The 24,551-nt window shown below is 40.8% G+C and overlaps 1 protein-coding gene across 1 annotated transcript in view; it reads left to right on the top strand.

The window, feature by feature from the left end:
- ERBB4 (erb-b2 receptor tyrosine kinase 4) overlaps window positions 1-24,551 on the top strand; it is a gene marked incomplete at both ends in the record, with an annotated part of 1,087,596 nt that overhangs the window by 131,475 nt on the left and 931,570 nt on the right. The gene's annotated exons all lie outside the window — the stretch shown is intronic.

Raw genomic sequence — 24,551 nt, 5'->3', positions numbered from 1 at the left:
GATATCCCCATAGAAATAAAGGGTGGGGGGGAGAAATGGTGCAATACATTTGGGCAACATAGAATGATGCAGACCTGAACTTCAGGATTGCAAGAAAAAGGCGAATAATGTATTTGGAGCAATAATGCTTTAAAAAAATGCATAGTTCTCTTAGATGTGGTGTGTATTGGATTAAGAAATGAAATGAAGCATTAGCAACAGTTCCTGGAGTCAGAAGAGGCTTCTGTACACTTAATTGATGGATTGTTGGTTCTGAAAGAATTCATATTAACTTATAATGCAAAAGCAAGTTTGCAACTATAAATAAGTGTATCAATCTTCATTTTTTTTCCTTTTCAGGACTTTTTCCATGCCTGTTCCATATCAATTTATGATTTTTAAAGTGTGCACAAACATTGCTTTGTTTTATTTCTTCAATTTCTGTGCCACCCACTTTGCTACACAGCTCTAGAAGGCTTACAAAGAGTTCCTTTTGTGAGAAGCAGCATTTTGAACTATCTCATTAATCTGGCAATTCTATTACATACTGTATATGATCAAAATATTATTTTTTATGATGAGGCCATCAACAGAACTTTGAATTTCTAGACCATGGCTTATTCCTACCTGGAAAGAGCTTTCAGCAAGAGAGGGATTGCTCCTCCCGGAGACTGGCAAGAGTGATTATAATGCCTCATGGGACAAACAAGGGTATTTTAATTCTAAAATATGCCTATTCTAGCATTCTGAAATTATATTATGATCTTTAAATAGTCCTTGCTGTTTTGACTGATGTATAATCTAGCCTCAATTTTTTTTGAAACTTCCAGATTATTTTGTAACCTGTTATTTGCAACACATTGATGTTTTGCATTATTGTTATATTTTGATATGATGGATTAAACAATTGTCCCATTGCCTGGAGGTGGTCCGGGTCTGGATGGGGAGAAACAGGCTTCGTCTCAATCCCGCCAAGACTGAGTGGCTGTGCATACCGGCATCTTGGACTAACCAGTTCATTCCACCTTTAACGATGGGGGGGTGAGGTGTTACCCCCTGTCGATAGGGCTCGCAACTTGGGTGTCCTCCTGGATTCACGGCTCAGTTTTGAAGACCATATAGGAGCCGTGACCAGGGGGGCCTTTGCCCAGGTTCTCCTGGTGTGCCAGTTACGGCCCTACCTGGACCGAGATGCCCTGTGCACAGTCACTCATGTGCTTGTGACCTCCCGATTGGACTACTGCAACGCTCTCTACATGGGGCTGCCCTTGAGGACCACTCGGAGGCTTCAGCTGGTGCAGAATGCACCCGCACGGGTTGTGATGGGGGTTTCCCGATACTCCCATGTAACACCTCTGCTCCGCGAGCTGCATTGGCTTCCGGTTGCCCTCTGGGTGAGATTCAAGGTGCTGGTGATGACCTATAAAGCCCTAAATGGCTTGGGTCCATGATATCTGAGGGAACACCTGCTGCTGGCATCAAGCTCCCTTTGTCCTGTGCACTCCCACAGGGAGGGTCTTCTCAGGGTACCGCTGGTAAAAGATTGCTGGTGGATAATACCCAGGGGGAGGGCCTTCTCTGTGGGTGCGCCTGCCCTTTGGGACCAGCTGCCCGTAGAGCTTAGGACTGCCCCTGACCTTCGCTCATTCCGCCGGGACCTGAAGACTTGGCTCTTTGAGCTTTCTGGCCTGGACTGAGAGTATTAATTGGGGTTTTAATTGGATTTTAATTGGGGTTTTATATTTATTCAAGGTTTAAATGTAATCATTTTAACTGTTCTTAATTTTTGTAATTGTTGTATTGTTATTTTAAAAACCTTGTGAACCGCCCTGGGTCCTATGGGAGAAGGGTGGTATATAAGTCTAATAAAGATAAAGAAGAAGATAAAGATAAATTTTATTTTTATTTTTTGGACTTTTTAAATAAATAAATTAACATTCTAAAGGTAATTTCTTTTTATGAATATACAACAAAATAAGTGAAAGTCATGCCTAGCCTTTTTTAATGAATCCCTCTGTCTCAATGGAAAACAGGTTAAAACATATAATCACAGAATAAATATTTAATTTGAGTATGAACATGTTTCATATGTAGTAGAAACAAGATTTACAATACATGCCTTTTTAGATGCATTCTACAACTGTAAAGAAAACCTCAGTAGAGAAATTTTGAATGCATGCTTGGAGGTAACCAAATTCATTTCTGCCAATTACAGCATGAATTAGGTTCCTTAAATCACATTCCACTTACAGAAGAAAACAACTACGATAGAAGCAATGAAAATTTGAAAGGCAGAGTATACTTTCCAGGGCTGTCTTGTCATTCCATGTACTCTTTGCAGATATATAGAGCTAATACTTTTCAATTCATGTTTGTTATCTGTTCTAAACTCAAAAGTCTCCTACCATTTTAATTGCTGGGCCTAAAAAAATAATTCAATTACTTCTGTATAGCCAAACTTCTGGGAGGCAAGAGCAATGTACTTGCATTCTGGGACTGCTGGTTTCTTTTTCAATTAAAATCAACTGAAAACATTTTATATATTATTGTAAAATTAGCCTTAGCAATCCTTATTTTTTGTAAAAAAAAAAGGCAATTGAAAAGAGTGCAGTGATACTACATAGAAATGAGAGGCAAATTTGGTAGATTGTATACTTTGTGTAAGTAAAGAAGAGACTGGGGACTGAGGTCTCTAACATTCAGAGCAACATTAGACTATTGCTTGTTTTTCAGCTGTAATGAAACTGAAAATGGCACTTAAAATACAAGGCATTTAGGGCAGGGCTTTTCAACCTTTTTACCCATTGTACCACTTTTAGGATATGGCAGCATTCGAGTACCACCAGTCACCTAGCAAGGTGTCAAAAACTTGATGATCCCTCCTCCCAAAAAAGGAAAAAAAGTGATGAAGTACAGGTAGTCCTCAACTTACAACAGTTCGCTTAGTGACTGTTTGAAGTTACAATGGCACTGAAAAAAGTGCCCCCCAAGCCACAGCCGAGCAAGACACCTGCCTTCCTGCCCAGACGCACTCTTCCTCCTATCTGAGGTTTTCATTGTTGTGAGCATTTCTTTTGAGGATTGGCAGCAGGGGTGGGGTTGGGGGGGTTGTTTGGCTTTTATTCTCTCCCTCCCATCTGCTGGGTGGTTGCAGCTGGTTTGGGTCACTTCACATGACCTGGGACACTGTGACCGTCATAAATATGAATCAGTTGCAAAGCATCTGAATGTAAATCACAAGACCCTGGAGATGCTGCAACATTCTAGCTGATCGGCGCTTCTTCTGGGCTCAGCAGAAGCACTGGGATCAGCACCAAGCTCCAGCTGGAGCCTGGCACTGATCCTGGCACTTCCACTGAGCCCTGAGAGCCCTGCAGTTCCAGCCATCTCTCGGTCAGGCTTGTGCAGTGCTGCCACCGGTTCAGCTCATTCCCCTCCCCCGCTACCACTTTTCTAGGATGGCCGCGTACCACCTGCCACGTGCCAATGTACCACAGGTGGTACCCGTACCACTGGTTGAAAAGCCTTGATTTAGGGCATTCTCTCAAGAATTAACACACTGTAAAGTAAGGCAAGTCAACTAACTTTGGGTTGTAGATGCAAAACTAATAGAAAGAAATGTGAGAATAGGCCCTGCTGTACAATGTTGTTATGAGAAAAAGGTACTATGCGATTTACTATGTTGTTTGTTAAGGGAAAAAAAATCTTGTCCCAAAACCTTTCTTCATCAGTTGCAGTGGTGCTGGTGCTGGAAGTACTTATATAAATTAGGAAAGACGTTTATTTAAGTTTTTACTTTGATTTGTGCCCTTTTTCACAGCAACAAGGATGCAGATTATATTCCACCTGTGGTATATAAAATTTGTTTCAAAATCATATAGGCATACAGTAATTATGATGATTAGGGTCAGTTCTAAGCAACTCAGACAATATAATGCATTAGTTGCAGTGTCTGAATCAATAGTGGGACCTCTAGTTGCTTCTTCAACTTTATAGTTCAACAACTTTTAATTAAGGCAGCAACTATCAGAGGATATTTGCTCTGTTCTACTGGTCTTTAGCCAGTGCACTAGTTGTGAGGAAACTTGTGCTTACTCAGAGTAATTGGAGTTACTATAGGGAAATCAGAATATATAAAAGTAGAAAATCCTTAATATCAATAAAAATCTCAAGACTGAACGTTACCCAGTTCTTGTGATGATGGATTAAAAGTGGAATGCTATTTTACCTCTTGCGATCTCAAACATTGCTTTTACAACTTTCAACATGCTTATACTTTTAATATATCCTAGCCCTTGCTCTTTATTTTTAAAGGCAAGTTAACGTAAGAGAAATCTTTAATAACAGGGTTAGTCTTCCTGATCTGATATTTGCTTCATGGGGTGGAATTAACATAGATGCAGAAAGGATTCTCTGAGCCTTCTTGGCTCTAGCTCTCAGGAGCCTGGAAGAAGGCTATTCTGCTTTATAGCAGAAAATATTTTCAGTGAACATTGTTTATTTGAAGACCTGTGTAGGGAAAAAAATGGATAAACACACATTGTCATATGATGCCCTGTGAAAAGTATAGGATAATTTATAAGCAAGAGAAATTCTCTTTCTCCTTCAGGATGGTGGGATTGAAGGAGTCTCAGTTCAAATCTTATTGTTTCATGGAATTAATTGGTAACTGCAGTGAAATTGCAGTCTTGGCTTCAAATGTTAATTTGCCAAATAGGGTGATGATGCTAGCCTATTTCATAGGTCTTCTGAAAGGCTTACCAGGATGAGGTTTATGGACCATTCTAATTATTTGTATTCATATTTATATCAGGTCAATTTCCTTGCCTATAAAAAACACCCATGGTACTCCTTTGTAATCAGCTGGTAGCGAACTGCAGAAGCTAACTCTGATGATTAAAATTGTACTCTCTTCTTCATTTCATAACATAGTAATGCTAAATTTGTTTTCAGGAAAGAGGTAGCATATTGTAGTTGCCATTCACTATGCAGACTCTACAAATTCATATGAAATTAAAATGACCCCCCACACAGTTGAGAATGCCCACTAGATTGGTTATCCAGGTGCCTAATGAATCCTGATGGTTTTCTGCCAGAGTGCTAAGTAGTTTCCCGAGGATTTAGTGGAGAAGTTGGTTGGGAGCCTGGTTGCCTACTGGAATTGGTGGGTGGCCATGGCAGTGGACTGAATGGCTCTGGAGCAACTTCTGGCAGATCCACTATGTCTCTTGCTTCTCTGAGGAACTCAGGGAGATGGTGGCAGAGGCGATGTTTAGAGTGCCATTGGAGAAAGACTTATCTTAACTGGACATTGGGAAGAAATAATGTTTGAACATATGTAATCTTGCCACAGCAGCAAAAAGAAAAAAAAAACTTTGCTGCTCTTATTAAGTCTAATTAATGCTGCCTTTTTAAAGTGACTTGTTTTGTGCCAAGGAATCACCAGGTATTGTTGGGAAGAATTCTTGTGGCATTAGCCGATAACACTGTTATCCCAGATCTGAGATGAGTTGGACTCTAATTCCAACTGAGTCTCCAAATCCTGATGACAGGGGTGTCAAACTGCTGGCCCGCGGGCCGAATGCATCATAGCAAAACTGCACCCACCCCATTGCCAGCAATGGCAAAAAAGTCATGATACGTCATGACATGTCACGTGATGTTGCGAATTTGACACCCCTGCTTTATAATGTCAGCTCTGTCACTTCTCAGCTAGATTCCTACCCTGTATGTCTGGTTAAGGGGTCCCATAACTTGACAAGCAGTTGAATCCAAGAAGTAGTGAGTCTCCTCTGAAAGAGCCCATAGTGTGCTTCTTGCTTGATCCAACTATTTTGGGACAACTTTAGACCAGTTTCTAACCTCCCCTTTTGGACGAAGAAGATAAGATAAAGTGGTGGTGCTGCAACTTCAAAGGACCATAAAAGCAGCAAATAATAATAATAATAATAATAATAATAATAATAATAATAATAATAATAATAATAATAATAATAATAATAATAATAATAATAATAATATTGGAAGGAACCTTGGAGGTCATCTAGTCCAACCCCCTGCTCAGGCAGGAAATCCTATACCATTTCAGACAAATGGCTGTCCAGTCTCTTCTTAAAAACTTCCAGTGTTGGAGCATTCACAGCTTCTGGAGGCAGGTTGTTCCACTGGTTAGTTGTTCTAATTGTCAGGAAGTTTCTCCTTAGTTCTAGGTTGCTTCTCTCCTTGATAAGTTTTCATCCGTTGCTTCTTGTCCTGCCTTCGGGTGCTTTGGAAAATAGCTTGACTCCCTCCTCTTTGTGGCAGCCCTTGAGATATTGGAACATTGCTATCATGTCCCCCCTTGTCCTTATCTTCATTAAAGTAGACATACCCAATTCCAGCAGCCGTTCCTTATATGTTTTAGTCTCCAATCCCTAATCATCTTTGTTGCTCTTCTCTGTACTATTTCTAGAGTCTCAACATCTTTTTTACATCGTGGTGACCAAAACTGGATGCAGTATTCCAAGTGTGGCCTTACCAAGGATTGTAAAGTGTTAATAATACTTCACATGATCTTGATTCCATTCCTCTGTTAATGCATCCTAGCATTGTGTTGGCTTTTTGGCAGCTGCAGCACACTGCTGGCTCATATTTAAGTGATTGTCCACTATGACTCCGAGATCCCTCTCACAGTTACTACTATTGAGCAAGGTACCCCCTATACTATACCTGTACATTTGGTTTTCTTGCCTAAATGTAGAGCCTTACTTTTTTCACCACTGAATTTCATTTTGTTAGATAGTGCTCAATGTTGATGTCTGTCCAGATCCTCCTGTATCTTAAGCCTGTCTTCTGGCTATTCCTGCCAACTTGGTGTCGTCTTCAAATTTGATGAGTTCACTATTTATCCCTTCATCCAAATCGTTGATGAAGATGTTGAAGAGCACTGGACCCAGAACAGAGCCCTGGGGCACCCCACTACACACTTCCCTCTATGTAGATGCGGTTCCATTGAGGACTTCATGTGGTCAGATTTCAGACTAGTATTCAGGAAGCAAACTGTGTCAATTGTACTTGTTGGTGACCTTTGGAAAGAAGAGTGCAACCACTCTGGTCCTCCTCGGTGGCTTTGACTGTGATGCCCTTCTGAACCCCTTCTGAGAGGGTTGGATTAGATGGCTCAGTTTTTCCATGTTTTTCTCTTTCTTAAGGGATCAGTTCCACTTGTGGAGATGATGATGATGATTATCCAGTTATATAGGCTAATCCATTGCCAAGTACGTAAGTGTTGAAACAGAAAACTAACTTTGTATCTTGAGACTTCAAAGGCTGGATTGGGAGGAATGGACTCAAATTAATTCTTGCAGAGTGGTTTAGGTTTCATGGGCCATATAATTCTAGTAAAGTTTTTCTGGATTCACTGCTCAAACAGTAACTGGTAGCTGTAACCAAGAAGGTGTTTGCACATTCACATCTTATGCACTACTTATGACCATTTCCAGATCAGAAGGCCTCATTTGTAGTCATTCATACCCTAATCACATCCCCTTTGGATTTCTGTAATATGCACTACATCGGACTGCCTTTGGAAAGCATTTGAAAATTACTAGCTAGTAAAAAAATGTAATCTCCTGGGCTGTGATGGGTGTTTTTGTTCTATCATGCTGATGTCACTTCTTCAAGAGCTTCATTGATTCAAGGTGCTGATTGTCACCTTTAAGGCCCTACATGGTTCTGGATCTGTTGAACTGCCTTTTCTCATATTTGTTAGACTGAATGAGCTCAGCTTCCTCTAAATCCTGTATCTCTGGGAATTCAATCTAGCACTAGATTGAAATAATTATTTAATGTTGGTGTCTCCATGTTTCAGAACTCTCTCTCTCTCTCTTTGGAGGTCTGGTCAACCTTTTTGCAACTGGGTTTCAAGGGAGCAAATAAGACCTGGCTTTTCCACTTAGCCTAGGAGGAAAACCTGATTTGAATGTTGGAATGCATTATTAGACACATAGCTTTGTATTTTTTAAAATCCCTTATGAAATGGTTGAGATGATAATAATTTCATTGAGTTAATCTATTTTCATTGAGATTTTTAAAAATGTTGTTAGTTATTCAGATGGAAATTAGTGGCATACTAATAAAGAATATACACATTTTAACAAAATGAAAATTGATATTGTTGTAAGTAGCATTATTCCCTATCTGGTAAATCCATTGATTTTTCCAAAACATTTACTGAAGAAAGATCAAAGAGGTCCTAATAGAACGTAGAACATAGGTCTGGAAGAGACATCAGTGGTCTCATAGCCCAATCTCCTGCCTAAGGCAGGAGACTCTATATACCATCCTGGGACAAATGGTTGTTGGCCTATTTTTGAAAACCTGCAGTGATGGTATACCCATAATTCAAGGAGACAAGCTATTCCATTGATTAATTGTTCTCACTTTTTGGAATCATACACAATATTTTCTATTAATGGTCTCCAAAGAATATCATACTTCTTTAGAGAGCCTTGTATTGAACAAACCACTTCTGTGGAGAACAGTAACATGCCATGGAAATCCTCCTAAAGGTCATCATATTTCCACAAAGAACTCTTACATTTTTGTTCAAAATCATTCTTCTGCTTCCCACACAGCTTTCTTACATGCGCTAGTTAACTAGCTCTTAAGAGATGTCTAAGCAAACTAATGCCTTTCCTCCACGCATTTGCTTACTCCTTCATCTCTGCCTCCTGTGGTATGACTATTATTCCTCAACAATCTCTTGTGCTGAACTAATCCATCTTTTACCTGTAAGAGGAGGAAAAGGGGGAAAATATAGAAGGAGGATGTGGGAAAGGGGAGCTTATGCATATACTGTATATTGTTTGTACACAAACAAACTCTTATACAGTATGTTTCTGGATGTTTTTGACAATTTTTTAGGGGATAGACTTGTGTTAGTCAGCTGATAATTTAATCTAAAAATAAAATAAGAATAACAATTAAAATGGTAGCTTTAATAGTATTGTCATGGTTCCGATAAATGAGACAGTTCAAACAAAATGCACAAACAAAATGAAAGAAAATATGTGAAGTCCAACTCCCTGTAGCTTCTGATATTGCTGACCATAGGACTACCTTGTGGTGCTTTCGCATCTATCTTTCCATATATTGTCAGAACCCAGCATTCAGAGAGTTCTGCTTCCCCCTTTGGAATTGTGCCTGGAAGTCTTTTAAAGTTCTATCTTATCTCTCATGTTTCTTAACATCTATATGACATTGCTAGGAAGGAACAGGTGTGGGTTCAGAACAAATTCACAACACTAGTACTATATATTGAAAATACCTAGTTGCATTTCTTTTCTCCAGGTTTAGGATTGATATTTTGAGAGTCCCTGCACATCTCCAAGTTGCAAGATACTGGATGTGAGTGGAGAGTAAGGAAAATGACCTTGACAGAGATTTGTGGAAACCATTGCCTTAGCAAAAAGCTTTGAATTTTGAAAGTCCAGAACTAGATAGCATTTGGAAGTGGCTTGTATAAATACCTCCCTATTTCACTAAACTATAAGAAGGAGTAAGTAGTATAGCAGAATCTGATTTGTAAGATTCTGTTATTATGGCTAATCTCAATAAAAGAAATTTTAATCTTTCAATGGAATTGATTTCCTGGTTTAGTGTACCTAGTAAAGCTGACAATGTTGGAGATCAAATGTCACCTAAAACTGAACAAGGCAAAGTTATGACTGAATTTGTGGAACTGAAATTCAATATTTGATTGGGTGGAATTATATTTCCCTTTAAAGATCACATTTGCTGTACGATATTCCTCTTGCATCTGTTATTGATGATGGATTGTCATTTTATGCTGTAGTAATAGGACAGAGGAGCTTTTACAGTATTAGCTTGACTGATAAATCCACTGAGTTCATTCCTGACACTTGGTAGTAGTAACACATGGGCTGATAGCTTCAAAGTTAGATTACTATAATGTGTTCCTTGTGGGATGATACTTGAAGAGAGTCTGTAGACTGCAATTAGAGGGGGTGCCATATCAACCTATTGAAATAGCTATGTTATGCGGTAATTGATTTCTAGGCTAAATTCAAAATACTGCCTATATTATATAAAGCCTTCTACCACTTGTTTTCAGATTATTTATGAACTTTCCGAAGTGTATTCAGGCTTGTATTCCATTAATAGCAATAAATAGAATATTAAAATTGCATTTTGATGTATCTTTAATATGTGTCCAGGATTCCTAAAAACAAGGACATTTAAGGTTTTTGCATGTTCGTGGACAGAAAAGTGGACAAATCTGCAGAAATAAAATGGCAAGATTTTACTCTTCACTTTAGCAATAAATCTGTCCCCCAAGAAGCTTTTTTAAGAAAAGAAATGATGGTGAAGCCAGACTGGTGGACATATGGTAAAATAGTATCTTTCAATTCTGGAGATCCCATCCTCAAATCTAGGGTAGAAGTAGAATTAGAAGGTAACGCTTGTTACTGGTTTACATATCAACAAATAAAGGAAAGATTTAAACTAAACAAAAATGGCCATGGTTTTGAGTTTGCTAAAAATTGAATTGGAAATCTTTCTATGTGGTAGTGGTGATCACATAATTGCCAAGGTCTATAAAATGTTATTAAAATTGAATTTGGAAAATGAACATGTAAAACACTGTATGATACAGTGGCAAGGAATTTTTGGTATAATGTGATGTTTGAACAATAGGAGAATATGTGGATAAAAGGCTTAAAATTTACATTAAATTATAACCTAAAAGAAAATTTTTACAAAATGATGTATCGCTGGTATTTAACACTGGATAAGTTATCTAGAATGTATAAAGGTATTTCAAATGAATGTTGGAAATGTAAATGTAAAGAAAGGACTTTTTATCATTTATGGTGGACATGTGATAAGGCAAAGAAATATTGCAGTAGCATTCATATATTAATGGAGAAAATTCTTAAAGTGAACATAAAGATTAAACCAGAAACTTTCCTTCTGGGCCTAATGAAAAGAGAACTGGGGAAAAAAAATTGGAATTCTGATTTTATATATGGTGACAGCAGCAAGACAACTGTATGCATGAAAGTGGAAGGATGCCTTGATTTCTACCATGGATGAATGCTTACAAAAGCTGATGGAATTAGCAGAGATGGCCAAATTGATTGTGTTGATAAAAGAAAAGAACATAAGTACTTTTATTTCTACTTGGAAGCCGCTTCTGGACTTTGTGCTTGAGGTGAAAAAAATGATATCATGATTTTGGGTTTTACTGGTTAGACTGATTTGCCAATACAGAAATGGCTAGTGCATACTACTATAGAAATGTAAAAAGTTGAGATTTGATTTTAATGTCTGATTTTACTGCAACAGAGAACCTTTTGTTTCTTCCCCTCCGTTTCTTCACACCTTTTTTGTTTTCCCCTTTTTCTACTGTTGTCCCTTACTATTTGCTTTTGTATTTTCACATTTTATGTTATAAATGAACAAAACTAATTTAAAAAACAATATATCTGTGAGAGGGAAAGAGAAACAAAAATCAGAATAATAGCCAGCAAAGAACTGAGCTCACTTGAGAACCTCTGTGATTTTTACTATCTAGAGAACTATTTATGTTTGTTATATGCTGATGATAATTTATTTTAAGTGCAAAACTTATGTTTTGCCTGCCTGGCATTTACAAGTTCATGCTAATTTCCCTCTTCCTTTCTCCACTGTTGAGACAAAATTAGCTTGCTGAGAAGATAATAATATTTTGTAAATTGTGTTTCAATGTGTTAATAGAAATGCTTTGGAGATATATAAATCTACATACATACAGAGAGTCTAACACTTGCTCAAATAAGGGCTGAGATGAGTTTGGCCCTAATTATGTCAGATATTTGTGTCATCTACAGGAATTGCTTTTAGAGCAGAAAGGCAAATAGTCCACATACCTCTAAGAATTTGTGGGGAAAAGCTTAAAAGAGAGTTTCCAAATATGTGAAGCCACTTCCATCACTAAGTAAGTATTATTGCCTGTCTTGGGGTTCTGGATAGAGGGGCGCATAGCAACTGAAATTCCCTCTTGACAAATTATGTGGGACAGGCATCCCCTCTCAACTGACATGGTGATGCTAGGAATTAGCATCATGAGAATTATATCTCCAGCCTCATCTAAAATGATAGCCTTGGTGCTCAAGGATAATCCTGTTAAATTGAGTGATTGGAATTCTTTGGCTCATAAAATACTGTTCCTTTCAATTAGATGAAACTTGGTAGAGATCCAAAGCGATGCTGAGGTTGGCCATATATGGCTTTCAGAATAAAAAAAAAACTACTCTTCTTTCTCCACTTCTCCACTTATGCTTTTTGTTGTAGAAAGAAGTGCTGCTGGAGTGTTAGACAATACACAGTTCAGTTCATTACAACGTTGGCCTTACAAAAGCAGCAGAACTCATGGGGACTATTCAAAGAAGGAACTTTCAGTCACCTTCTCCAGGTCTCCACATGTACCAGAGAGTTAATAAGCTATAAAATAATTGCATGACTAAGGTCTTTGTATATCATAACATACTTAATAGCTTTTTATATTAATAGCATTGACATTTAACCATTATATAAACATCTACTCCCACATAGTTCTTCAAAGCAAAGGGAAAATGGATGTAGAAGTTTGTGTTTCCTAGGTAGTTTGGTTGTCCTGGGACATTTTCTTTGTAAGTACCTTTTGATTAGATCTTAACATAAATACTTAAAGCTTTATGTTTCAAATGCTGACTTTCATATAACCTTTATGAATATAAATATGTACTCATAAATTCAATACAGAGGGGGCACATTAAAAGTGAAAGGCCAGTTATATACTTAATGAGAAGAGAAAAGTGGAAGGTGAATAAATGACCTTGTTTTCCTTCTGTTTGACCTTGGTTTCCTTTTGTTTCATATCTGAAACCCCATGGTAAATTTCAGTATTTAATGGACTGTTAGGTGGGGGCCAGCCTGATCATTAATTTCCTTATTGGGGATAGTAAAGGTAAAGGCAAAGGTTCCCCCGCACATGCGTGCTAGTCGTTTCCGACTCTAGGGGCTGGTGCTCATCTCCGTTTCAAAGCCGAAGAGCCAGCGCTTGTCTGAGGACGTCTCCGTGGTCATGTGGCCGGCATGACTAGACGCCAAAGGCGCACGGAACGCTGTTACCTTCCCACCAGAGTGGTCCCTATTTTTCTACTTGCATTTTTACGTGCTTTCGAACTGCTAGGTTGGCAGAAGCTGGGACGTGTAACAGGCGCTCACTCTGTTACGCGGCACTCGGGATTCGACCCGCCAAACTGCCGACCTTCAGATCGACAAACTCAGCGTCCTAACCCACTGAGCCACCGCGTCCCTTTTTATTGGGGATACTTAAAGGTAAAGGTAAAGGTTCCCCCGCACATGCGTGCTAGTTGTTTCCAACTCTAGGGGCCGGTGCTCATCTCCGTTTCAAAGCTGAAGAGCCAGCATTTGTCCAAGGACGTCTCCATGGTCATTCTACTAGACGCCAAATGCGTATGGAACGCTGTTACCTTCCCACCGTAGTGGTCCCTATTTTTCAAACTGCTAGGTTGGCAGAAGCTGGGACGAGTAACAGGCGCTCACTCTGCTACTGACAGAAGCAGCTCCATCTGCAGGAAGAAGTAACTACTTGGAGCAGGTCTCATCTGGCTGTATTGCAACACTACTTTGGAATAATTAATAATATAGGCAACAATTACAATTTCACGACGTTAGGGAATGGCAGCAGGTGTAGGAACAGAGGGCCGTATCGGTCTCAGGGAAGGCCTCTCCGCTGCTTACAAGCGGTGAGGCACTCCGACCCTCTGGTTCCGCCCCGAGGTCCCGGGAGTGAGGATGTGCAGCCTCCTGAGCTCCGGCTGGTGTATTTGAATGCCAGGTCGGTCGTTAATAAGGCTCCTCTCGTTCGAGACTTGGTCGAGGGTGAGCAGGCTGACCTGGCTTGCATCACGGAGACCTGGTTGGGCCCAGAGGGCGGTGTTCCTCTGGTTGATCTTTGCCCACCAGGTTTCCGGGTGCTGCACCGGCCTCGGGCTCAGGGTAGGGGTGGGGGAGTGGCTGTTGTTGTGAGGGAGACCTTGTGTCCGCGGGAGGCCACCGTTCCCCAGACAGTCGGGTGTGAGTCTCTCTTTTTGAGATGCGGCCCTGGTGCGCAGTTGGGCTTGCTGCTGGTGTACCTTTCGCCCAGTCACGCAGCAGCAGCCCTGCCTGAGCTGCTTGATGTCCTCTCTGGGCTGGTGGTTGAGTTCCCGAAACTTATAGTTTTGGGGGACTTCAACCTACCATCGCTGGGAGGATCATCTGAGTTGGCTCGGGAGTTCATGGCTTCCATGACGGCCATGGACCTGACGCAAGTAATTACGGGACCGACTCATGAAGGAGGCCACACCCTTGACCTTGTTTTCTTGTCTGGACGGTGGTTAGATGATCTTGGTGGGGGCTCTCCAATTATTATGCCCCTGTCATGGACCGATCATCATCTCCTGCGGCTGGTCTTCCGTTTTGCCACCCCCCGCCGTGGGTGCTTGGAACCACTTAAATGGTACCGCCCCAGACGCTTAATGGATCCCCAGAGGTTCCAGGCGGCGCTGGGGTCCCCACCTGCCTCCCTCGCTCACAGCTCGGCCGAGGCCTTAGTGGAAGCCTGGGAAAGGACGGCCACTGAGGCCCTTGACCGAGTTGTACCCTTGCGGCCCCTGACCCGGTGCAGATCCCGCCGGGCTCCATGGTTTTCTGTGGAGCTCCGGGAGATGAAGCGTCGGAGACGGGGCCTAGAGAACGGTTGGAGGTCCAGCCGATCCGAACCCGACCGATTGCGACTAAGAGCCTTTATTAGGTCTTATCTCGCTGCAATTAGGGAGGCGAGGTCCAACCACTTCGCCACCCTTATTGCGTCCGCAGATAATCGCCCGGCTGCCCTGTTTAGGGTGACTCGCTCCCTCCTAAATCAGGAGGTGAGGGAGGATCCCTTGCAGGGACGTGCCGAGGAGTTTAACCAACATCTGTCGGACAAAATCGCTCGGATTCGGACCGGTTTGGACTCCGACTGGGCAGAGTCTGACGATCAGGACACGGGTGGTCTTGTCGATATCATCTGGGAGGAGTTTGATTCTGTGACTCCGGAGGAAGTGGACAGGATCATGGGGAGGCTGAGCACCACCACATGTTTACTGGACCCGTGCCCTTCCTGGCTGGTTTATGCAGCCCGGGAGAGGACACGCAGCTGGTTCCAGGCAGTTATATCGGCTTCTTTGAGTGAGGGTATCTTCCCCACCGTCTTGAAGGAGGCGGTGGTGAGGCCTCTCCTCAAGAAGCCTGCTCTGGACCCGGCTGTATTGAACAACTTTCGTCCTGTCTCCAACCTTCGCTTTCTCGCGAAGGTTGTTGAGAGTGTGGTGGCGCATCAGCTCCCTCTGGTCCTGGATGAAGCGGATTATCTAGACCCGTACCAATCGGGTTTCAGGCCCGGGCACAGCACGGAGACGGCATTGGTCGCGCTGGTGAATGATCTCTGGAGGGCTCGGGACAGGGGGCATTCCTCTGTCCTAGTCCTATTAGACCTCTCGGCGGCTTTCGATACCATCGACCATGGTATCTTGCTGCGGCGTCTCAGGGGATTGGGAGTGGGAGGCACAGTTTTACAGTGGTTCTCCTCCTATCTCTTGGGACGTTCGCAGTCGGTGTTGGCAGGGGGGCAGAGGTCGACCGCGAGGTCTCTCATTTGTGGAGTTCCTCAGGGGTCGGTCCTCTCGCCTCTCCTGTTCAACATCTACATGAAGCCGCTGGGTGAGATCATTCGTGGCTTTGGAGTTGGGTATCATCAGTACGCTGATGATACCCAACTTTTCTTTTCGACCCCAAACCACCCCAGTGATGCCCTCAACGTGATGTCCCGTTGCCTGGAGGCGGTTCGGGTCTGGATGGGGAGGAACAGACTCCAGCTCAACCCCGACAAGACTGAGTGGCTCTGCATATCTTCATCCCGGGTTTATTCGGACATTCCACCTCTAGCTATGGGGGGTGAATTATTGCCCCCCGTAGATAGGGCTCGCAACTTGGGGGTCCTCCTAGATTCACGGCTCACCTTGGAAGATCATATAGGAGCCGTGACTAGGGGGGCCTTCGCACAGGTTCGCCTGGTGCGTCAGTTGCGGCCCTATCTTAGCCGGGATGATCTATGCACGGTCACTCATGCGCTCGTGTCCTCTCGTCTGGACTACTGCAACGCTCTCTACATGGGGCTGCCCTTGAGGACCACTCGGAAGCTCCAACTGGTACAGAATGCAGCCGCGAGAGTGGTGTTGGGAGTCTCCCGATACTCCCACGTTACACCTCTGCTCCGTGAGCTGCATTGGTTGCCAGTTGTCTTCCGGGTGAGATTCAAGGTACTGGTAACGGTATTCAAAGCACTCCATGGCATGGGGCCGGAGTACCTCAGGGAACATCTGCTGCCGGCATCAAGCTCCCTGCGCCCTGTGCGTTCCCACAGAGAGGGCCTCCTCAGGGTGCCACCGATCAGAGAATGTCGATTGGTGGCCCCCAGGGGGAGATCCTTCTCTGTGGGCGCTCCGGAGCTGTGGAATCAGCTACCGGTAGAGCTCCGGACGGCGCCCGATCTTCGCTCCTTTCGTCGCGATCTCAAGACATTTTTGTTTGTACAAGCCGGCCTAGCCTGAGGGGGGTTGTGTTGGGGTTGTTTTATCTTTCGCTTTTTAATTTTTCTGGGGGTTTTTAGCGTTGTATCTATATTGTTTTTAACTAGGGCAATTGTTTAATCTTTTTTTAATGTTTGTATTTGCTATTTTATTCTGCCCTGTGAACCGCCCTGAGTCCTTAGGGAGAAGGGCGGTATATAAATGTTATTAAATTAAATTAAATTAAATTAAATCTTTTAAATATATCTTATGTCAAAGTGTGAGATTGATTGAGATTGATATTACCTACAAAAAAGTGTTTTCTAAGGCTAGCAAATGAGTGTTCTGTATGTTATTGTTGTTCGGTCACTAAGTTGTGTCTAACTCTTTATGAACCTATGGATCATAGCATACCAAGCACCCCCCACCATCCTCCACTGTCTCCCAGAGTCAGTGACACTTTCTAACAATCTCATCCTCTATTTCTCCTTTTGTCTTCAATCTTTCCCAACATCGGGGTCTTTTCCAATGAGTCCTCTCTTCTCATTTGGTCACCAAAGTGTTCTACATAATCTCGGGTAAATAATTTCTTACTGTATTCCAACAAAAATAGTGCTTCAGCAGTTAATTTAGCAAAAGTTTCCTTGTTACTGCTATCTTTATCACTTTTCAGAATACAGAGAGTAGCACTTATGATATATTTAATTTAGACTTGCAATTGTTTAGTTGGTTTCACTTCTTAATAAGAAGGAGACTGCCCTATTTTACAACAGACTGCTTCATCATACCCAGACTATTATCTACAGGTAGTCCTTGAGTTAGGACCATAATGGAGCCTGCTCATTATGTTCACAAGTTGTAACAGTCATTAAGTGAGATGTCCGCATGATCACCTTGCTTAATGAACCCCCATCCCTGCTGACCCTGCTGTGATCATTAAGCAGTCTTTAAGTGGGTCACTCACTGAGTGCCGTGGGTGGGGGAGGCCCTGTTTTGTATGATAAAAGTGTCTGTAAGCTAGGATCCTGCAGCCTTTTAGGCCTGGATGCCGAGAGTAAAGCACAAAGCTGTGGAACACTTTGGATTCAATCTACAAAATTGCCTAATTTTTTTTAAAAAAGAACAGAGATAAATTATTGATGAAAAAACAGATTAGCAGAAGCAGAACATCTAACATTATTAAGTACTTAGTCAGAATTACATCTTCTCAAGCCCTACAGATGCCACAAAGCTTAGTAAAGACTCCTTTTCATGGACAAAATATCCAGCAAAGGGAGCTGACACTGGAATGTTCTTTTGAAATATGTCAACATCCTTTTTCAAATCACCCTGATCAAGAAACCCTGGTAAAGCTAGATGTCTATGGAGATTCTCAGTCATCCAGGTCATGATTGTCCCAAAGGTGCTTTTTCAAGAGGCAACTGGACTTTCTTTTTTCTCTTTGAAAATGTTTCGCTTCTGATCCAAGAAGCTTCTTCAGGACCTTGGAAGTGGATTGCTCCAGCAATGGGAATTGAGGTGGTTTCCCGGAGTGAAGTGATACTGCTTTGCATAGCCTAGGAATCTGGACATTCTTAATACATATTTACATTTGCTGATAATGATGTTTCTTCATTATGTAACTCAACATTTTTAATATTTTATTTCCCAGAGACATGATCTTCAAGACTGAAATTTACAGATTTTATATCATTCCTAGCAGGAATAGCAGTTTCTATTTATAAGTCAATTTTCTGCTCCATATCAATCAGAATGACACCCAGTCAGCAAATTGGTATGAATTTAACTTTAATGATCTGAAAATACTGTTAATTTTAGTTATTACTTCCAAATTTATTTAGCTAATAACTCATTTCTTTTAGAAAAAGTAAGACATTCGATTCCTGTTCACATAGGCAAGTGCTTAATTGACAATGAAACCCTTTATATGTCAGAAGTATTCAGTATCTGCATTCAAATAGATGGATACAAGATTATAGCCTGAAATTACATAAATAGGACAATTCAGATTTAGAATCATAGAAGTATAGAATTGGGAGGAGCTATTTAAACCATTGCATGCAAACTCCACTCATTGTAGTAATTTATATTTGAAGTGTTTCTGAATGATGTTTCAAAGGAGGCCTTTACTTTGTTGAAGTTTCAGGCAAATAATTCTCTTCGCATTTCTTGGCAATAGTAGTTCTCTCATTCTAAAGCAAGCTGCACAAGATATCACCCACTGGGTTATGAAAAATAATTTATTGCAGCCAAAATTATTCTGCTGTAGAAAGGGGTGAGAAGGATCTTGAAATTCACTTGAACTGCCAAACTCAAACCCCTTTGGTGCTCCAAGACGATACATATGAGTTGTAATGCATGCTTTGAGCTTGTGTTCCTGATCTTAAATTGCAGCAGGCTGATATTGCCCTAAACCATTTATGTAAATTTAAAGTATAACATAGGATTTTAAATTGTCTTACATTTGGAAATATATTAGTAACCACTGAAGTACTAATGTTAACAATCATGAGATAAAGAGTTCACTTTTTAAAGTATTGAATGACTAGTTAATTGGTTAAGAAAAGGAAAACAGAATAATTATACAGCCCTTGCAGTAGAAAGATGTAAGAACCAGTGTTTCTTTGTTTAAGTGTATTTATTTTTTTAACATAAAAGGTGAAATACAAAACAGAAAAACAAAACAAAACAAAACAAAAACATACGTCCAGCACTAACAACCAAAAAGAAAAAAATGGTGTACAAAAAAAGAGAAAAAGGTGATCCAAATACCAAATAAATTTAATATTTAACACATAGAATCCACCGTGGTTGGATGCTGGAAAAGAAAAAAAAAACAGTAAGTTCTCCTCCCCTTTTATATAACCATCTGTTATTGTATTTGGCATGTAGAAAGTCCACAAACAGTTTCTGGTCTTTTATAAAGCTGTCTAGTCCATTATCCCCCTTCATGGATTACTGCCTTGTCGTGGCGAAGGGGCTTGTGTAATTCAATGAAGCTATGAGCTATGCCGTGCAGGGCCACCCAAGACGGAAAGGTCATAGCAGAGAGTTCTGACAAAACGTGATCCACTGGAGAAGGAAATGGCAAACCACTCCAGTATCTTTGCCATGAAAACCCTATGGACAGTACCAAAAGGCAATACGATATGACGCTGGAAGATGAGCCCCTCAGGTCGGAAGGCGTCCAATATGCTACTGGGGAAGAGCAGAGGGCTAGTACTAGTAGCGCCAGAAAGAATGAAGTGACTGGGCCAAAGCCAAAAGGATGCTCAGCTGTGGATATGTCTGGTGGTGAAAGGAAAGTCCGATGCTGTAAAGATTTTTTCTCCATAGGAACCTGGAATGTAAGATCCATGAATCAAGGAAAGCTGGACGTGGTCAAACAAGAAATGACAAGACTAAACATTGACATCTTAGGTATCAGCGAACTAAAATGGACAGGAATGGGTGAATTTAATTTAGATGACCATCAGGTATACTACTGCGGGCAAGAATCCCTCAGAAGAAATGGAGTAGCCTTCATAGTCAATAAAAAAATAGGAAAAGCAATACTGGGATACAATCCTCAAAATGACAGAATGATCTCAGTTCGAATCCAAGGCAAACCATTCAATATCACAGTAGTCCAAGTCTATGCCCCAACCACCGGTGCTGAAGAGGATGAAATTGACCGGTTCTATGAAGCCCTACAGCACCTTATAGAACTAACACCCAAAAATGATGTCCTTATCATCATGGGGGATTGGAATGCTAAAGTAAGAAGCCAAAAGATAACTGGAATAACAGGCAAGTTTGGCCTTGGAGTAAAAAATGAAGCAGGGCACAGGCTGATAGAATTTGGTCAAGAGAATACGATGGTCATAGCAAACACTCTTTTCCAACAACCCAAGAGATAGCTTTACACATGGACATCACCAGACGGTCAACACAGAAATCAGATTGACTATATGCTCTGCAAACCAAAGATGGAGAAGCTCTATAGGCTTAAATTAAAGAAAGTAGGGAAAAGCGCTAGGCCAGTCAGGTATGAATTAAATCATATCCCTGTTGAATATACAGTAGAGGTGACAAATAGATTTAAGGAATTAGATCTGATAGACAGAGTGCCTGAAGAACTATGGACAGAGGTTCGCAACATTGTACAACAGGTAGCAACCAAAACCATCCCAAAGAAAAAGAAATGCAAGAAAGCAAAATGGCTGTCTGAGGAAGCTTTGCAAATAGCTGAGGAAAGGAGGGAAGCGAAAGGCAAGGGAGAAAAAGATATGCCCAATTAAATGCAGAATTCCAAAGAATAGCTAGAAGAGATAAGAATGTCTTCTTAAATGAACAATGCAAAGAAATAGAAGAAAACAATAGAATAGGGAGGACCAGAGATCTTTTCAAGAAAATTGGAGAGATGAAAGGAACGTTTCATGCAAAAATAGGCATGATAAAGGACCAAAATGGCAGGGACCTAACAGAGGCAGAAGAGATTAAGAAGAGGTGGCAAAATTACACAGAAGAACTATACAAAAATGAGCTTAACGTCCCTGATAATCACAATGAGGTGGTCACTGACCTCGAGCCAGACATCCTAGAATGTGAAGTGAAGTGGGCCTTAGAAAAGCTGAGCAACAACAAAGCTAGTGGAGGTGACAGTATTCCAGCTGAGCTATTCAAAATCAGGGAAAGGGCGGTATATAAATGTAATGAAATAAAATAAATAAAAATAAAAGATGATGCAGTAAAAGTGCTACACTCAATTTGCCAGCAAATTTGGACAACTCAGCAGTGGCCACAGGATTGGAAAAGATCAGTTTACATTCCAATTCCAAAGGAAGGCAGTGCCAAAAAATGTTCAAACTATCGCACCATTGCACTCATTTCTCATGCTAGTAAAGTTATGCTTAAAATTCTACAAGCTAGACTTCAGCAGTATGTGGATCGAGAACTACCAGAAGTACAGGCAGGATTTCGAAGAGGCAGAGGAACTAGAGATCAAATTGCTAACATACGCTGGATCATAGAGAAAGCTAGAGAGTTCCAGAAAAACATCTACATATACTATCGCCTTGCCTATTTAACTTATATGCAGAGCACATCATGAGAAAGGCAGGGCTAGATGAATCAAAAGTTGGAATTAAGATTGCCGGAAGAAACATCAACAACCTAAGATATGCAGATGATACCACTCTAATGGCAGAAAGTGAAGAAGAACTAAAGAGCCTCTTGTTGCGGGTGAAGAAGGAGAGTGCAAAGGTTGGGTTGAAACTAAACATTAAGAAAACCAAGATCATGGCATCTGGCCCTCTCAATTCCTGGCAAATAGATGGGGAAGAAATGGAGGTAGTGACAGATTTTATTTTCCTGGGCTCCAAGATCACTGCAGATGGGGACTGTAGCCAAGAAATTAAAAGACGCTTGCTCCTTGGGTGGAAAGCCATGGCAAATCTAGACAGCACACTAAAAAGCAGAGACATCACCCTGTCAACAAAAGTGCGTATAGTCAAGGCTATGGTCTTCCCAGTTGCAATGTATGGCAGTGAAAGCTGGACCATAAGAAAGGCTGAGCGCCAAAGAATTGAAGCCTTTGAACTATGGTGCTGGAGAAGACTCCTGTGAGTTCCTTGGAATGCAAGGCGATCAAACCGGTCAGTCCTAGAGGAGATCAACCCTGACTGCTCTTTAGAAGGCCAGATCCTGTAGCTAAAACTCAAATACTTTGGCCACCTAATGAGAAGGAAGGACTCACTGGAGAATAGCCTAATGCTGGGAAAGATTGAGGGCAATAGAAGAATGGGACGACAGAGAATGAGGTGGCTGGATGGAGTCACTGAAGCAGTAGGCGTGAGCCTATATGGACTCCAGAAGATGGTAGAGGACAGGAAGGCCTGGAGGAACATTGTCCATAGGGTTGCGATGGGTCGGACACGACTTCGCAACTAACAACAACAACAAGTCCATTATCTCTGATCAAAGCGGTTAATTTCACCATCTCTGGTAATTCAGTCAATTTTAAAATCCATACATCAACAGTTGGCATCTCTTTTTCTTTCCAGTCTTTGGTAAGTACGATCCTTGCAGCCATCACCATGTGAAGGAATAGCACCCAAAATTGTTTTTCAATTGGCTTGTTCATCTTACCTAAAAGAAAAGCTTCAGGTTTTATTAATATTAGTATGTTAAATATTTTCTGCATTGTCATTGTTATGTTTGTCCAATATATTTTTTACACATTTGCAAGACTACAAGAACCAAAGTTTCTCAAACATCTAAGATATTTAGCTTGCTCATTCATGGAATTCCGATGAGACATTTGCAAAATTATTCATTGTTCTAGGCATAATTAAGAGCTTTCTAATAATTGATGTGACTTGGAATGGGCAAAGAATCATCAACAATTATAAGATTAGAACAAAATATTGTAATTTTACATATTTTACATATTTAGATAATTTTCTTGGTAGCATCATTTTTTATTTCCCTGCCTAGCTTACAATTTGCAAGTCTTCTATCCGAAATAAAAAGTTAACACAAATTTTATTTTAGTCACTAACAATATAAAAATATGAAAGTAAATAAATATACTAGATATTACTAGCAAAGGAATATATGGGGTAACTTCAAATTCCACACCTGGAGCACTGCATCCAGGTTTGGTCACCAAAAAGTGCAAAGAAGAGCCAGTAAGATGATTAAAGACTTGGAGACTAAAACATATGAAGAACGGTTGCCAGATTGGGTATGGCAATTGGTATGATAGCAATATTCTAGTATTTTAGAGACTGACACAAGGAGGAGGGGGTTAATTTATTTTCAAAAGCATCAGAAGGCAAGACAAGAAATAATGGATGGAAACTAATCAAAGCGAGAAGCAACCTGGAATTAAGAAGAAACTTTCTAACAGTGAGGACAATTGACCAGTGGAACTGTTTGCCTTCAGAAGTTGTTCATCACTGGAGGTTTTTAAAAAGACACTGGACAGCTACTTGTCTGAAATGGTATAGCAGGGGGCTGGACTAGAAGACCTCCAAGGTCCCTTCTACCTCTATTCTGATTAATTAATGATATATTGTTAATGACCAATACCCACTGAGTGTGGCCTGAATTCCAAAGATAGCAACTTTCAAGGTGATTTCATCATGTTGGTTAGCTAAAAATAAGCAAAAAGTGGATCTGGATATCTGATTAGAGAGGGGGATATATATTTCAAGTCATATACTTATAGTAGTTGCGATACAGTAGAATATGGGCCATGTTTCATTTGCCTCAGAGCCACAGGGACATGGCTTCTATAAAAATAGCATTTTCTTTAGGGGACTGCTGAATAGAAATGGTTGAAATGTCACTTTATCTGGTAATATTTTGGTACAGTTAATTGATTTAAAGACTAGATGGCCTTTGAATGAAAATCTGTGTGCCTAACTAGTGTGATCTTGTTATCCTGCTCCAATTAGATTAATGGTCTGTGTTGAAGATCCTCCATCTAAGATCCTGGTTAGCAGGATCACAAATCACTGTGGCTACAGCATCTGCAGAGATATACTTAGCAGTTTCTTCTCTGGCATGAGCTTCCAAAATAAGGATAATTTATAAAAAAATAATTGTGTTAAACCCTGCAAATAGAAATTAATTTTAGGGAGAAGTAAAATATTCTTACCCATTGATTGAGCTTAACATTATTTAGTCTTGATTCAATGCATTTGTGACAAAAAATGATTCCAGACAGGTTTTTATGGAGCCAACTGTGCTTTGTATACCATTTGGCCACAAGGTTTAGCCAACTTTAACTACTGCAGGTATAAATTGAGGACCTCTTTCCACTTATGAAATTAAAACAGTTGTCAAAGAAATCCTTTTGTTGGTTTTCAGCTAATTAATTTACATTACTAGGCATTCCTAGTATTTAATAAGTACAAATTGACAGCATTGGGTTCTTTACAG

The sequence above is a fragment of the Vipera berus genome, assembly GCF_964194415.1.
Source record: "Vipera berus genome assembly, chromosome: 1".
Lineage (NCBI taxonomy): Eukaryota > Metazoa > Chordata > Lepidosauria > Squamata > Viperidae > Vipera > Vipera berus.
This window is presented reverse-complemented; position numbering and strand designations above follow the sequence as displayed.